Source organism: Phascolarctos cinereus, unplaced genomic scaffold (assembly GCF_003287225.1).
Source record: "Phascolarctos cinereus isolate Bilbo 61053 unplaced genomic scaffold, phaCin_HiC Scaffold_4;HRSCAF=312, whole genome shotgun sequence".
Lineage (NCBI taxonomy): Eukaryota > Metazoa > Chordata > Mammalia > Diprotodontia > Phascolarctidae > Phascolarctos > Phascolarctos cinereus.
This window is the reverse complement of record NW_027555847.1, coordinates 34,920,582-34,934,706: the sequence shown is the minus strand read 5'-3', so window position 1 is coordinate 34,934,706 and position 14,125 is coordinate 34,920,582. Positions and strand designations below refer to the sequence as shown.

The 14,125-nt window shown below is 40.5% G+C and overlaps 1 pseudogene; it reads left to right on the top strand.

The window, feature by feature from the left end:
- LOC110222555 (dnaJ homolog subfamily A member 1 pseudogene) overlaps positions 1-204 on the top strand; it is a 1,571-nt pseudogene extending 1,367 nt beyond the window's left edge.
- The last annotated feature ends 13,921 nt before the right edge of the window (positions 205-14,125 follow it).

Sequence of the window (14,125 nt, the reverse complement as noted above, 5' to 3'; positions counted from 1 at the left end):
AATGGCTTTTTTTCATCAGATAAGCTCTCTTTGTAGGAAAAGCTAATGCCCCAAAGAAAAGAAATAGAGAAGACTAAAGGAATGGGCCAGGTAGAACTGGTAGGTTTGGGCCCTTCTCAAGAAAGAAGACACCATTACAATGGAGAAGCTTATGAGGACAATGAGCACCATTCCAGAGATGGTGTTAAGTATCAGACCTCCTAATGGGGACCAGTAAATACTCTTCACTGTCATTCTGGCTTTTGTATGCAATAGTGAATGAGTGAAAGAACACAGTCATCTTAAGACGCTGCTAGCTGTTGTTTTTGTGGAAAGTTAATGAGTTAAATCAGTAATATATATATGTAAAAAAAAGAAAATGTTGTCACTAAGTTTCTCAGGAGAGCCACTGCTGATGACCTAGAGATGAAAGAGTATAGAGAAAGCATTGAAAACAATCAGGACCTGATAGCTTCTGGTGAGAAGGAATCTTAATCCATAGATAGTCCATTGATGGGTCAGTTTGAAGAATTTCCAGTTTTCCAGGGTAAGGGCTATCTAGGAATAGCCAGGAGGCAAGAGAGAAGAAGAGTAAGGCTGGTCAAGTGGGTAAAAGGCAGATTATGAATAGCCTTGCATGCCACACTCAGGTTTTTGCAGGTGATCCAGGGGAGCCTCTGAAGTTTTTTGGTCAAAGGAATAACATGGTCATACCTGCACCTTGGGCACAGTATTTATTAATGATGGATTAGAGAGATTGAAGGCAGGGAGTACAATTAGGAGATTATTAAAATAGTCCAAGGGAGAGGTATGAGAGTCAGGGGTGGAAGCTGAGTGAGCAGAGAGAAAGAGGTCTTGTAGTTAGACTCGGTTTTGGCAACTGATTGGGTACCACACATGACAGAGAAGGAAAAGTCAAGGATGATGCTGATGATGCTGAGGGCCGAAGTGACTTCCCCATGGACTGTGATGACCTCCCCAGACATAAGAAATCTGGAGAAGGGTCAGGAACTCAGGGCCATTTACACAATGGGGCAAAGCATCAGGATGGGGCTTTATTGATACTAGTGATAGTCACTGATGCTTATATAGCCTTTTTTAGTTTACAAAAAGCTTTTGTGGCCTACCCTGGGAACCTACACAGCGTGAATAGCATCGTTTCTATGAGAAAATGCATTCGACTTCTGAGGAGGATTTCAAAATGAACTTTTGGAATGCAGCCCATTGGTAGCTTGGGCATAGTCTGTGTGTGGTTTTCTGAGAGTGATGCATCAACACCAAACATGACTGAAGAGCTCCCTTCCCCTTTCCAGGGTTCTAGATAAGAGCTCCCTTCCCTTTTCCAGGGTTCTAGATAGCCTAGGGCGGTTTCACTTCTTCCTTCCACCTAGGAAGTACGGGCTAATGGAAAGACGGTTGGTTTAAAAGTTACAGGACTTTGTTCAAATATTCATTCCTCTACCTGCCACCTATGTGACCTTTGCCAAGCTGCTTCACCTTTGTGGGCCTTAGTATGAATTTATCACACGCACGCACACACACACACACACACATACACACACACACACACACACACACACACACACACAAAGTTGCCAAACAGAAAATCCTCCATTACTTCCAGGAAGCAGAAAGATTTCAACACTAAGATTTCTATTGATGCATTTCTCTCATTTCACTGAGCAGTCTCATCCTACCCTCAATATAAATAATCTGAATAAATAAATAAATAATCTAATAATCTAAAGTCTAATATAAAGGCAAAATATAAAACAGCAAGCATAATCTTGTAGTCATTCTGCAATCAGGTTCTAGATCTGAATAAATCTGTTGACTGGAATATCAAATAAGAATACGCAGGTACTTAGGATGTGAGTAGGGAAGATGATCCCAACATACAATGGTTCCATGAAAGCAAAGATATAAAATAAACTTTGAGTTGCTGAGATGATGGCCAACACCCAATAGTGGTGTTATTGTTCTTCTGGTGTCATTGGGTGAATTTGTAACTTATGGCTATATTTAAAATAGAATAAATATAAATTAATTTGTTTTTTCTTGTTTTGTTTTGTTTTGCTTTTTTGGTGAGGCAATTGGGGTTAAGTGACTTGCCCAGGGTCACACAGCTAGCAAATGTTATGTGTCTGAGGCCGGATTTGAACTCAGGTCCTCCTGACTTCAGGGCCAGTGCTCTATCCACTGCAACACTTAGCTGTCCCTATAAATTAATTTGTTAAACAACACAGCTAGCACAGGACACTGAGTTTCATGAGAGATGAAAATCTACGTAGATTATGACTATTGGTGGAATCTGAGTGTTTGATATATGGCAGCATTTATCTAATGTGTTTCTTTGTACTGAAAAAGGTGATGTTTCATATCATTTTGAATATTATATAAAACACGAATATTATTAAAGCCTGAACAAAATAGAAAACATCACTGAAATAGTGAAAGGAAACTCCCCAGATCCATTCTTACAGAAATGCTTCCCACTTCTGGATGAGTTCAATCTCAATATAAGTCAACTGGATAAAATGGAGACCAAGAAAGCTAAAGCAATCTTGGACTGGATTAAAAGGATGCAGTGTCCAGGACAAAGGAAGTGATGTGCTCATTGTCCCTTGTCATGGACAGAACACATCTGGAATATTGTGTTTAAATATGGCTGCCATATTTAAGAGAGGATATTGACAAAATGGAAAGTGTCCACAGGAAGGCGACCAGGATGGTGAAGGGTCATATAAAGTACGGTCAAGGGAACTGAGAAGAGTTAGCCTAAAGAAGAGAGGACTTTTATGTAAATATAATAGCTATTTCCATAAGGAAGTAGGAGTAAACACTTCTGCTAAAGTAAAATTAATATGCGGAAGTAATATACAGATAAATGGAGGTTAGATGTAAGCAAAGCCTCCTAATGATTAGAGCGATCCGCAAGTTAAATGGACTGCCTTGGGAAGTACTGAGTTATCCATCATTTGAGGCCTTCAGGCAAAGGCTAGAGGATGACTTATCAGAGATATTGTAGGGTGGATCCTTTTGTAGGAACCAATTGCATTCAATAAGTAATCTTTGAGGTCCCTTCAAATCCTGAAATCTTATGATTCTGTGATGACTGTATTTCATTTAGCTAGATAAATTTTTTTTAAAAACACCATGTTGGGATAAACATTTGGGGAGGGGTGTGTGGCATGAATGTGTTGAAAATCTAAGGGCTACTTTAATTACACTTGTGCTGATAAAGGTACATTGAGCTCCGTGATATTAGATTCCACTCATAGGACAGGAACCACTGAAAAATAGAACATGGGCTTATATTTTAGAAAGTAGCACACATACTGTGAATGAAGGCTATTTATAGACTACTTAACGTCAGTGTACTTGTGTGGAGGGCAAATTAAACAAAATTACATCTCTCTAAATTGGCTGTAACATCATCTGGAATCTACAAAAACAAACTCTCAGTGTAGTAGGAATAGCAAATTGTGTGAACTTCAATTTCTCTTCAAAATTGATTTAAATGGTCCTGTGCTTTTTAGGTGCAAGTTTTATTTGATGCAGGGACAAGGTGGTATTAGTAGAGTGTGGCAATGGAGGATGTCGGCGTTGTCCAAACATTAAGAAGTTCAATGTCACAGTGGAATTCCACTTCTTTCACTGAAATATTCTCCTGCTAGACAGGAGTAAGTTTAACACAGAAAATACATCCTAAACTTACTCCAAACGTCCCCAAACATCATTTTGTCTCTTAGCACTGAGGATGAGAACCCAAGAAAGTAAACTCATTCTGCTGGCAGAGTTGTTATTATCTATTTATTAATTTATGAAGTCTCCATCTGTGGGGAGAGCATCAGTGACCCTGGGAAAGCTTTACTAAAAATTAAATAGAACTTGGGCCCCATGCCCAGAAGCAAATGTCATTCCTTGCACATAAACCCAGGCAAAGAAAAAATCCATTACGTGCCTAATACAACCTTCCTCTGGCATTAGTCCACAGTCCTTTTTTACTAACAGGAGTCCCAGCATATGGTTTAACCAATGTAAACAATTTCATTATGGGCAGCAGAGGTAAATCCAATCATGCCAAAGGGCCAAGATTCTTCCTCCATGCTCATGGCCACGCACGCCCCTTCCATGCAGGAAAGGTCACAGAACAGCCTTGGCTCTCTGGACACTTATCCTACCCACACTTGCCCAAGGCACAAATCTCCCTCTGTTGATCCAGAGGAAGCCTCTCCAGGGTATCCACAAAGCAGAGAAGATGCCATTAGAGTCCCTTCTGATGAGGCTCTGAGCCAAGCCCAGCTTCATTGGAATGAATGAAAATGCTTGTTACAAGACTGCAGAAGCAATTGTGGCCTTTTGAAAATTAATTAGACCATAGCTAGATGAACAACTCTAATGTCCTTTAACTATGTGCTTCTGATGGATTGTTGGGACAATGTACCTGGCTCTGTTCCCAACTTTAACAAGCTTCTCCGAATGCAAAAACACAGCCTCTTGGCCAGCCTGGAGCCCACCATTGTATTAATTTCCTGAGTAGTATCCAGCCCCCAAAGGACACATATTTACCACTGTCAGTTAGAAAGGAAATATTTCAAATTTTTCATGAATTATTTTAGGAAAATTTGTAAAAAATGGTTTTTGTTGTTTTTAATCAATTGATCGATTAACATTTATTAAGAGTGACTCCGTACCAGATATTGTTAGGGCTACAAAGACAAAAATGAAACATTTGCTGCCCACAGAGAGCTTACATTGTAGAGAGAGAAGAATTATTAATGCTTTTCAGCTTCTGTACCAGTCACTTGCCTAAATGCTGCCACCACGACCCTCTCTTTTAACAAAAATAATTAAGCAAAATCAAAGGACCATGAACAACCATGCCTGACAGCATTGCCATATTCAGTATCCATAGTCCCCCACCTTTAGTAAGAGGAGGGAGGTATGTTTATTTATCTGCCCTCTGAAAACAATATTCATCATTGCATTTAATCAGTTCAACTACCCTCTAGTGCTATTCTCATTGATATTATTGCAATCATTGTATATATTGTCCTCCTGCTTTCTTTGTTCACATTAGTGACCAAATTAATTTGTTCATATTGTATACCTTTCATATGTTTCTCTGAACTCTTCCTATTTGTCATTTCTTATGGTGAAATAAGATTCCATCACTTCCATACACCACCACAGATGGTTCAGCCATTCCCCAATTGGTAGAGACTCTGTCTCTAGTTTGTTTAGTTTTTTTTCCTACCACAAAAAGTGCTCATGGAGAACTTTATTTTTTTTTTCTAACTCTGACCTCCTTTGGGTATGGCCCAGTAAGATCAATGAGTCAAAAAGCACCAATAGTTTGAGGACTAATTACTGAAGATGATATTGAATATGAGGCCTTCAACTTTGTTTCTCATCGACACCAAGGTGGGTCCTAAAATCTTATCTATTCTTATCCGTCTTATCTAAATCTTATCTGTCTACACTTGAATCCACTAAATGATGGTTCTATTTTGAAGTTTGTGAGTCATCAACTGAACGGAAGAGTTTAGCCCAATGGTGCATTAACAATTATAAGACAAAATAAGAAAATAAAAGAAAACCTATAAAATTCTTCATTTTTTTAAAAATAAGTTTCTGTTGATATGTTTTGGTTTCGTTTGATTTCTATCACCCTCATTTCCCCTTGTTCTTTCTTACTAAACTCAGGCCCAAACACTCGGGCTATTTAATGAGATGCACCCATGTATTTTACTATAATCAATAAAGATGTTATTAAGTGACTCCTATGTGCCAGGCACTATGTTTAATTGGATTACAAAGACAAAACAAAACAACCCTTACCCTCAGAGAGCTTATGTTCTTAGCAGGAATTTCTACTATAGCTTATGTTTTAACTGCTAAAGAACTTTGTCCATAGACTTGGTGATCACCACATAGAACACTAAATCACTATAACACATATTTGATCTTCTGAAGACAAGGTTTTGTTTGCTTGTTTGTTGTTGTTTTAGTTAAAAGAGTCAAAAGAATTGGGTCTAAATATTGCCTTGACACACATACTAGTTGTGCAACCTTGGACAAGTGACTCAATCTCTCTGAGTCTCAGTTTTGCCATTTATAAAAAGGCATTAATAACAACACATTCCCTAGCTCACAGTGCTGATGTGAGCCTGAAATGAGAAATTTCCTCTAAGTCAAGTCTTCTATATGCATGTATATAAGGTCTTTATTATTATGATACCAGCTATTGTCATCAATAAAATACTTTCACTCTCTGCCTACTTCCCAAAGTCATTCAGAATAGTCACTAGACTGGGATTTCACAGGCTTAGGGAAGTCTCAGTCTAGTCAATTCAACAAGTATTCATTCAGTGTTTACTTTGAGGCACTGTGCTGGGCATACAGAGGAAAGCAAAAATGCCACACTCCCTGCCCTCAGCACTCTACTGGAGGAAATAATGTGCCAACAAGCTATCTACAGGATAAATTGAAGATTCCCTTTGCCTATATTTCATGTAATATATACTCTTACAGAGCCACCTAAAGAACTGAGACATTGTGGCCTTCTGGTCACCCAAAACCAGTATGGTTCATAGACGGGACTCAGACCCAGATTCTTCTCTCTGTCCACTATGCCATGATGCCTTCCAGCCTCAGAGTCATCATGAGAATGGAAGCGGATAGGGAATGAGAAGGTATGCTCTAAAATGTACGTGGTAAACATGCTAGCTTCGGGCCCTCATCTTTTCATACCTGCCATATTGCAATACTCTCCTTACTGGTCTCCCTGCCTCTCCTCTCTACCCTCTCCACCTCATCTTCCACACAGCTGCCAAAATGATACTACGGCACCTGTCTGACCATGGCACGCCCTTGGTCAAAAGACTTCCATGACTCCATATTGCTTCTGGGATAAAATAAACAAACAAACTCCTTTGCCTAGTTTCTGTAACTCCTCACAGTGTGGCTGAAACGGGTTATCATGTTTCACATTGCTTTCCTTCACACTTGCCACCTTCCCCCAACAATGGCCTTGGAGCCGGTCCATAATTTGATGTGCTATCCTGATTTAAAGCATTCAAGCACATTTCTTTCATAGATGCCCATGGCTGGAATGTGCCCCCTCTTCGATTACTGTTCAGATTCCTTCCCTTCCTTCCAGACTTTCTTCAGAAGCCATCTCCTCCATGAATCCAGACATAACATTCCTAGAGCTCAGCCTCATGAGCTGTAAAATTAGGGAGACTGAATGGTCCCAGCTATGATCCTCCCAGCACAAAGTATTCTTTCTCTCCTTAATTTGTTCCAGATTGAGATAGTATTTGTACAGCATTTAGCACAGCGCCTGGCATGTAGTAGGCACTTACTGAATACTTGTTCCCTTCCCTTGCCCTAGAACATGTCCAGAGCTCTGCTTTGCCCCCATCACATTCCATCTCATATTATGCTTACGTGAATACCTACTATAATCCTGTATTTTATCATCCTCCATCTACTCTTTGCATCTGCCATATTGGCATCTTATTGTTCCTCATGTGCCATCTCCCTTCTTTAAGCCTTCGCACGGGCTTTCTGCCATCTCTGGAACGTTCTGTCTCCTCCCCTCTGCTTCTTGGAACACCTGTCTTCCTTTAAGATTCAGCTCAAATGCTACCACCTCCAGGAGGCCTTTAACAGCCACCTCCCCCTCCCCCCAGCTACTAGAGACTTCCTCTCTCAGATTACCTTTTGTCTACTCTGTATGTAGATGGGCATGTCTGTATGTACATATTTATTTACATGTTGTATGTACATTAGTTATTTACATATTGACTCCTCCATTGGAACAGAAGCACCTTATCTTTTCTCTGCAGATGAATTTCAGATGTATTTGCCCAGCCCCATATTCTCTCCTGAAGGTCTCCCGACTTTCAGTCTTGTACTTCCAACTGCCTATTGAACATTTTGAGTTGGATGTCCCTAGGAAATATTAAATTTAACATGTCAAAATCTGAATTGTTCCTTATCTTTTCTCCCAAACCACCCCTCTTTCTAAGTTCCTTATACCATCCAGGGCACAACCATGTTCCCAAGAATCTAGTCTCCCAACCGAAAGGTCATTTTCAACTTCTCTCTCTGTCTCTGTCTCTGTCTCTGTCTGTCTGTCTGTCTGTCTGTCTCTCTCTCTCTCTCTCTCTCTCTCTCTCTCTCTCTCTCTCTCCATCCTTCTCTCTCTTCATCTCTCTATCTCTATCTCTCTCCCCCCACACCCAATCACTTGTCACACCCTGTCCTTTCTACCTTCAGAACACCTGGAACACACTCCTCTTCTCTCCTCTGACACTGCCACCTACCTGGTACATGACCTCATGATCACCAAGACTACCGCAATCGCTTTCTGGTTGTTCTACCTCCCTCAAATTTCTCTGCATCCAGTTAAGCTTCACTCAGCTGTCAAGTCAATCTTCCTAAAGTGCAGATTTGACCGTGTCACCCCTGTATTCAATAAACTCCAGTGGCTCCCTATTACCTCCAGGATCAAATATGAAGTCTTCTGTTTGGCCATCAAAGCTCTATATAACCTGGCCCCCTCCTACCTTTCTGGTCTTCTTACATCTTCCTCCCTGCCTTATACGCTTCCATCCTTTGACCCTGGCCTCCTGGTTGTTCTTCATACAAGACATCCCATCATCCCACAAACATTTTCACCATCTGTTACCCATGCCTGTGATTCTCTCCAGCCTCTCCTTCACCTCCTTGGCTTTGCTGTCTTTCCTCAAGCCTCAACTGAAGCACTTCCTGCTGCAACAAGCCTTTCTCAGGTGTCCTTAATCTTCATGCCTTCCCTCTGAGATTATCTCCACTTTATCTTGTATACGTCTTATACAGAGTTGCTTTGTTTACTCATTGTCCACCCCATCAGACTGTGAGCTCCTTGGGAACAGGTACTGGTGTCTTGTTTGGGTTTTTTTTTGGGGGGGGGGCTTTCTTTGTATCCCTAGTGCTTAGAATGGTGCCTGGCATATATTAGGTATTTAATAAATGCTAGGAGGTCAGGAAAGGTGGCACAGAGGATAGAACACTGCGCTTGGAGTTAAGAAGACTCATCTCCCTGAATTCAAATCTAATCTAAGACACTGGCTGTGTGACCCTGGGCAAGGCATTTAGCCCTGTTTGCCTTAGTTTCCTTATCTATAAAATGAGCTAGAGAAGAATATGGCAGACCACTCCAGGATCTTTGCCAAAAAAATCCCAGATGGGGTCACAAAGAGTCTGACATGATTGAAATGACTGAAAAAACAACAAATGCTAGTTGGCTGACCAACTAATAAATATACTAAAAGATAGCAAAAACACAGCACTGGGTATGGACTTATGAGCAGAAATACCATTGCTAATGAAGACAGCCCAAGAAGACTTCATGGAAGAAGAAACATCTGAGACAAGCTTTCAAGGGTGAGTAGAGAGTCAACCAGGAAAAAAATCAGATGAGGAAATGTATCACAAGCATGAGAAACAGCCTTAGGATACATTCAATGTGTAGGGAGCAGGAGGCCACTCCTTGGATTTAGCATAAAGCACATAGAGGATAGTGATAGGAAAGTAGATCACAGGCCTTGAATATCAAGCTCAATTTTATTTGTTTGTTTGGTTTTTTGATGAGGCAATCAGGGTTAAGTGACTTGCCCAGGGTCACACAGCTAGTGTCAAGTGTGTGAGGATGGATTTGAACTCAGGTCCTCCTGAGTCCAAGCCCAGAGCTCTATCCACTGTGCCACCTAGCTGCCCCAGATTGGAGCATTCTGGCCAAGATGAGAAGGCTGTATTGAAATGAGAGAGAAAGCAGAGGCAGGAAGAATCATTGGAAGGCTATTGGAAGGGGCTAGACTTGTGGTAATGAGGAGGCTGGGTGGTGGGAATAGGGGTAGAGGAGATGAATAGGAAGGAAGCTTCAGAGAAGGAAATGAAAGGACCTAATAACTGGTTGGATATAACAGGTATTGAAGAGGGAAGAATCAGAGATAAACCTCAAGATGAAGTATGAGGGAACATTTAATTGGGCGCACCATAGTAAGCAAGCATGAAGCTAGTAAGAAAGCATGAAGTGCCTGAGGAGCTGCTACAAGGTAAAAGATCATTCAATTGCTCATCTCTAGAGTTGGAGATGCTTATGGAAGATCTCGGTGGAAATGTCCTAAAGAAAGAGAGGGAGGCATGCTAATACTCATCCAACCATTCTGGAAAACAATTTGGAATTATACCTCCAAAGTCACTAAACTGTGCATTCCCTTTGACCTTAGCTATACCACCACCCATATACCATATACCCCCAAAGACAAAGAAAGGAACCTATATCTGCAAAAACAACAACAACAAAACAATTATGGCAGTACGTTTTGTTGTAGAAAAGAACTGGAAATGAAGTGGGTGTTCAATAGTTGTAGAATGGTGGTAATACATGCATATATATAGCCATATCTATATCCATGTATATAGATGTACTGTTCCCAGACCCCAAACTGTCTGGGCTTTTCTAGGCCAGGTTTGGCCTTATCTTCCTCATTTCCAGCCCTCTAAAACACTATGAGGACACTCCACCACAACAGGGACACCTATGTCTATACACCTAGTACATAGATAGCACACTGGGTAAAGCATTGTGTCTGGAGTCAAGAAGACATTGACTTCAAATCTGGCCTTAGACACTTCCTAGCTGTGCGACCCTTGGAAAGTCATTTAACCCTCAGTTTGCCTCAATTTCCTCATGTTTAAAATGAGCTAGAGAAGCACATGGCAAACCACTCTGCTATCTTTGCCGAGAAAACCCTAAATGGGGTCATAAAGAGTTGGACACGACTGAAACAATTGAACAACAGCAGTCTCGTAAGACTGAAAAACTGTAATCAATGCAAGAACCAGTCATGACCCCTCACATATTGATGATGAATCATACTTGTTACCTCTTGGCGGAGAAATGATGGACCAGAGAGGCCGAATGAGACATATAGGCAGTTTTAGACATGGCCAATGAGTGGATTTGTTTTGTTTGATGATAGGAATTTGTTAGAAGGGAAAGATTTTGTTTGGCAGTGATGTGAGGGAATTCAATGGAGGGTGGGGACATAGTAATCATATGCCCAAAAAGGGAGAAAAACAAAGAAAAATTTGTTAAACAAAGATTTAAAAACAAACAGAAGAGAGCAGGTAGAAGTTCAGAAGAGGACAAAGAATGATACGGCAGAGGGGGTACTGCCATGTTAAATTTGTTATATACTTGAAAACAAACTATGTACAACATTTGCTGTTTCATAGGCAATCCTCCTTTTCTGTTCTTGGTATATGAAAATGTTCATGTTTTTTGATGCTTATCAAGTTGATTTAAAGAAAAAAAAGAGGCACATGGCTCCAAAAGGGCTCAGAAGAGAGCTGAGGGCTGGGGATCCTGAACCAGGAATCATTTCCATTAAATCATAGTTGAAGCCATCCAGGATTATGAAATAGCAAAATCCATGGCTTTACGTGTTGACATTTTTTTCAATTTCCCAGTTCTTCAGGGAGTATATTGATAATTGACAAGGAAATTAACAAAAGACAAAGAGGAAGTTTGGGGGTCATTTGTTCCAATCCTTTCTCATTTCACAGGAGACCTTAGACCCACAGATATTGAGACTTGCCCAAATCACACAGGTCCTAAGTGACAACACTGAGATTTGAACTCTGGTCCCAGGATGCCAAACTCTTGGTTCCCATTCTTCCCACTGGCCTGCATTCCTCCCTGGAGGGCCAGGGAGCTAGAAGCAGACATCTTACATGTGACCAATGCTCCCCTAAAGGTTCCCACCCTGGAACTGAAAGAAGAAGGTCACAATCAGCAAGGGCTTGAATTTGGGAAGAATCGGGAGCTTCCTTCAAGTTACACCAGGGAACTAAGGAAGGCTTTCAGGGTAACAAAGGCGCCGGGAGCATAATTAAGATCTGAATGCTGATTGCTGGAATATATGTGATTATTTTTATTATTTTTCCTCTTTCTATCTTCTCGATAGGATGTGATCGCCCTCTGCCATGCTTGGTTGCCTGGTAGCAGACAGCCCCGTTTTTAATTATATTCGAAAATAAGTGAAAGAACATAAAACTGCTCTATGTCTAATATGTATATATCAAGAAAGGCATATGACAGCCCCTAAATTGCTTTAGTGTCTGATAAAGAGTGCCTCTGGCAGGGTTGTCATCAAAAGATCAAGAAAGGAGAAGGGGAGTATTATTAATAAAGCTGCTTCTCTATTTATATGCCCACCATTGTTTGTAATGCCTTGTTAAAAGGTTTTGTAAAAATACATTTTTATCTACTACTAATTTAGTCTGGGCTGTTTGCTTTTTTTTTTAGTCAAAAAACCTATCGTTCCATACCACAGACATCTTCCATTTCCTTAACAGAATTTTTAAATTCCACAAGATCTAGATTCCCCAATTAGTGCTCATTGGATAGTCTCATGATTTTTTTTTTTAAATTAAGAGAGGAAACTATTAATTCTCAAAACTTGCTGATCTCAGTTTGCTGGCCAAAAAGTCAGTGCTGTCCATTGTTGTGATGTAATCCAATCCAACAGTGTTATGTATGCGTGGGATAGTGTGGGGGGGTTTTGTTGGGGGGGGTGAAAAATGCTGAATTTGGAGTCAAAAGATCTTGGTTTGAATCCCAGCTCTGCCTCTCATTACCTGTGTAACCCTAGGTAAGAAACTTAACTTCTCAAGGTCTCAGTTTTCACATCTCTAAAATGGGTGTTAGACTGGATGATGTTTCCAGTTCCAAATCTATGATCTCACTATCCTAAATATATAATGTAGACGATGGGCTATGCTCCACTAAGACAACATAGAAAAAAAACTTTTTTAAATTCCTGCCAAGGTACATCCCACTAGGGAAGCACAAAGTATGCCCATCTATAGAGGTAGATACCACATAGGTACAAGGAAGGGGGCAAGACTCTATTATCTGGACCTTAGATCTGTGATCTAAGATAGTGGGAAAGGCAGCATGGGAGCTGAGTCCTAAAGGAAATTAAAGATTTTAAGAGGCAAAGATTGGTGGGGAATGGGGGAGAGTGCTTCTAGTGTATTCTAGGGATGGAGCTAGCCAACAAAAAGCAAGAAAAAGAAGATGGAATACTGTATATGAGGGACAGTAAGAAGGCCAGGTTGGCTGCAACAAAGAAGATACAAGGTAATATTGAAATAAAGCTTGAAAGATGGACTTGAATGGGGCGGCTAGGTGGCACCATGATGCATGGAGGACCTAGCCAGGAATCAGGAAGACTCATCTTCCTGAGTTCAAATTTACCTTCAGACACTTACTAGCTGTGTGAACCTGAGCAAGTCACTTAACCGTGTTTGCCTCAGTTTCCTCATCTGTAAAATCGTCTAGAAAAGGAAATGGCAAATCACTCCAGTATCTTTGCCAAGAAAACCTCAAAAGGGATCACAAAGGGTTGGACACAACTGAAAAAAAAACTGTCCATCTGAACCTCTGACTCTGGAGCTTATACTCTCTTCACTGTGCTTTGCTGAATTTGGTAGGTTCAAAAGATGTTGCAGAGTTAAAAAGAATCAGATCTGATAACCGATTGGCTCTGTGGTATGAGAGGGAGTGAGGATCAAGAATGATGGGTGAACTTGAGATGCTAGAAATATCATGGTGCTATCCATTGGAATAGGGAAGATGGCAAGAGGGTCGGGTTGGGGCCTGGCCTATTATGTGCCAGGCACTTTGCCAGGTGCTGGCGATACAAAGACAAAAATGAAATTATTCTTATCTTCAAGGAGCTTACAGTCTTTGAGGTATTGTGGGAACAATATATACATATATAAATAAATACAAAAACTATTCAAAACAAACCCAAAATATTTTGGACATAGCATTATCAGCTAAAAAAAGACAAAGATCCTCCCAGAAAACAATGCTTCACAAGCTGAGACAGAAATGATTTTTGCTCTCCATATAGTACAACTCTCCTGTGTATGTGTGTGTGTGTGCTGTGGTTTACAATTAATTCTCTCTATAATTGTTAGCTTGCCAAATTTGAATCTTTCCAGACGTTCTTTGTCATAAACACAAATAATCACTGTACAAAAAGTCATTTCAGACATTAACAGGATAAGTAAGGAA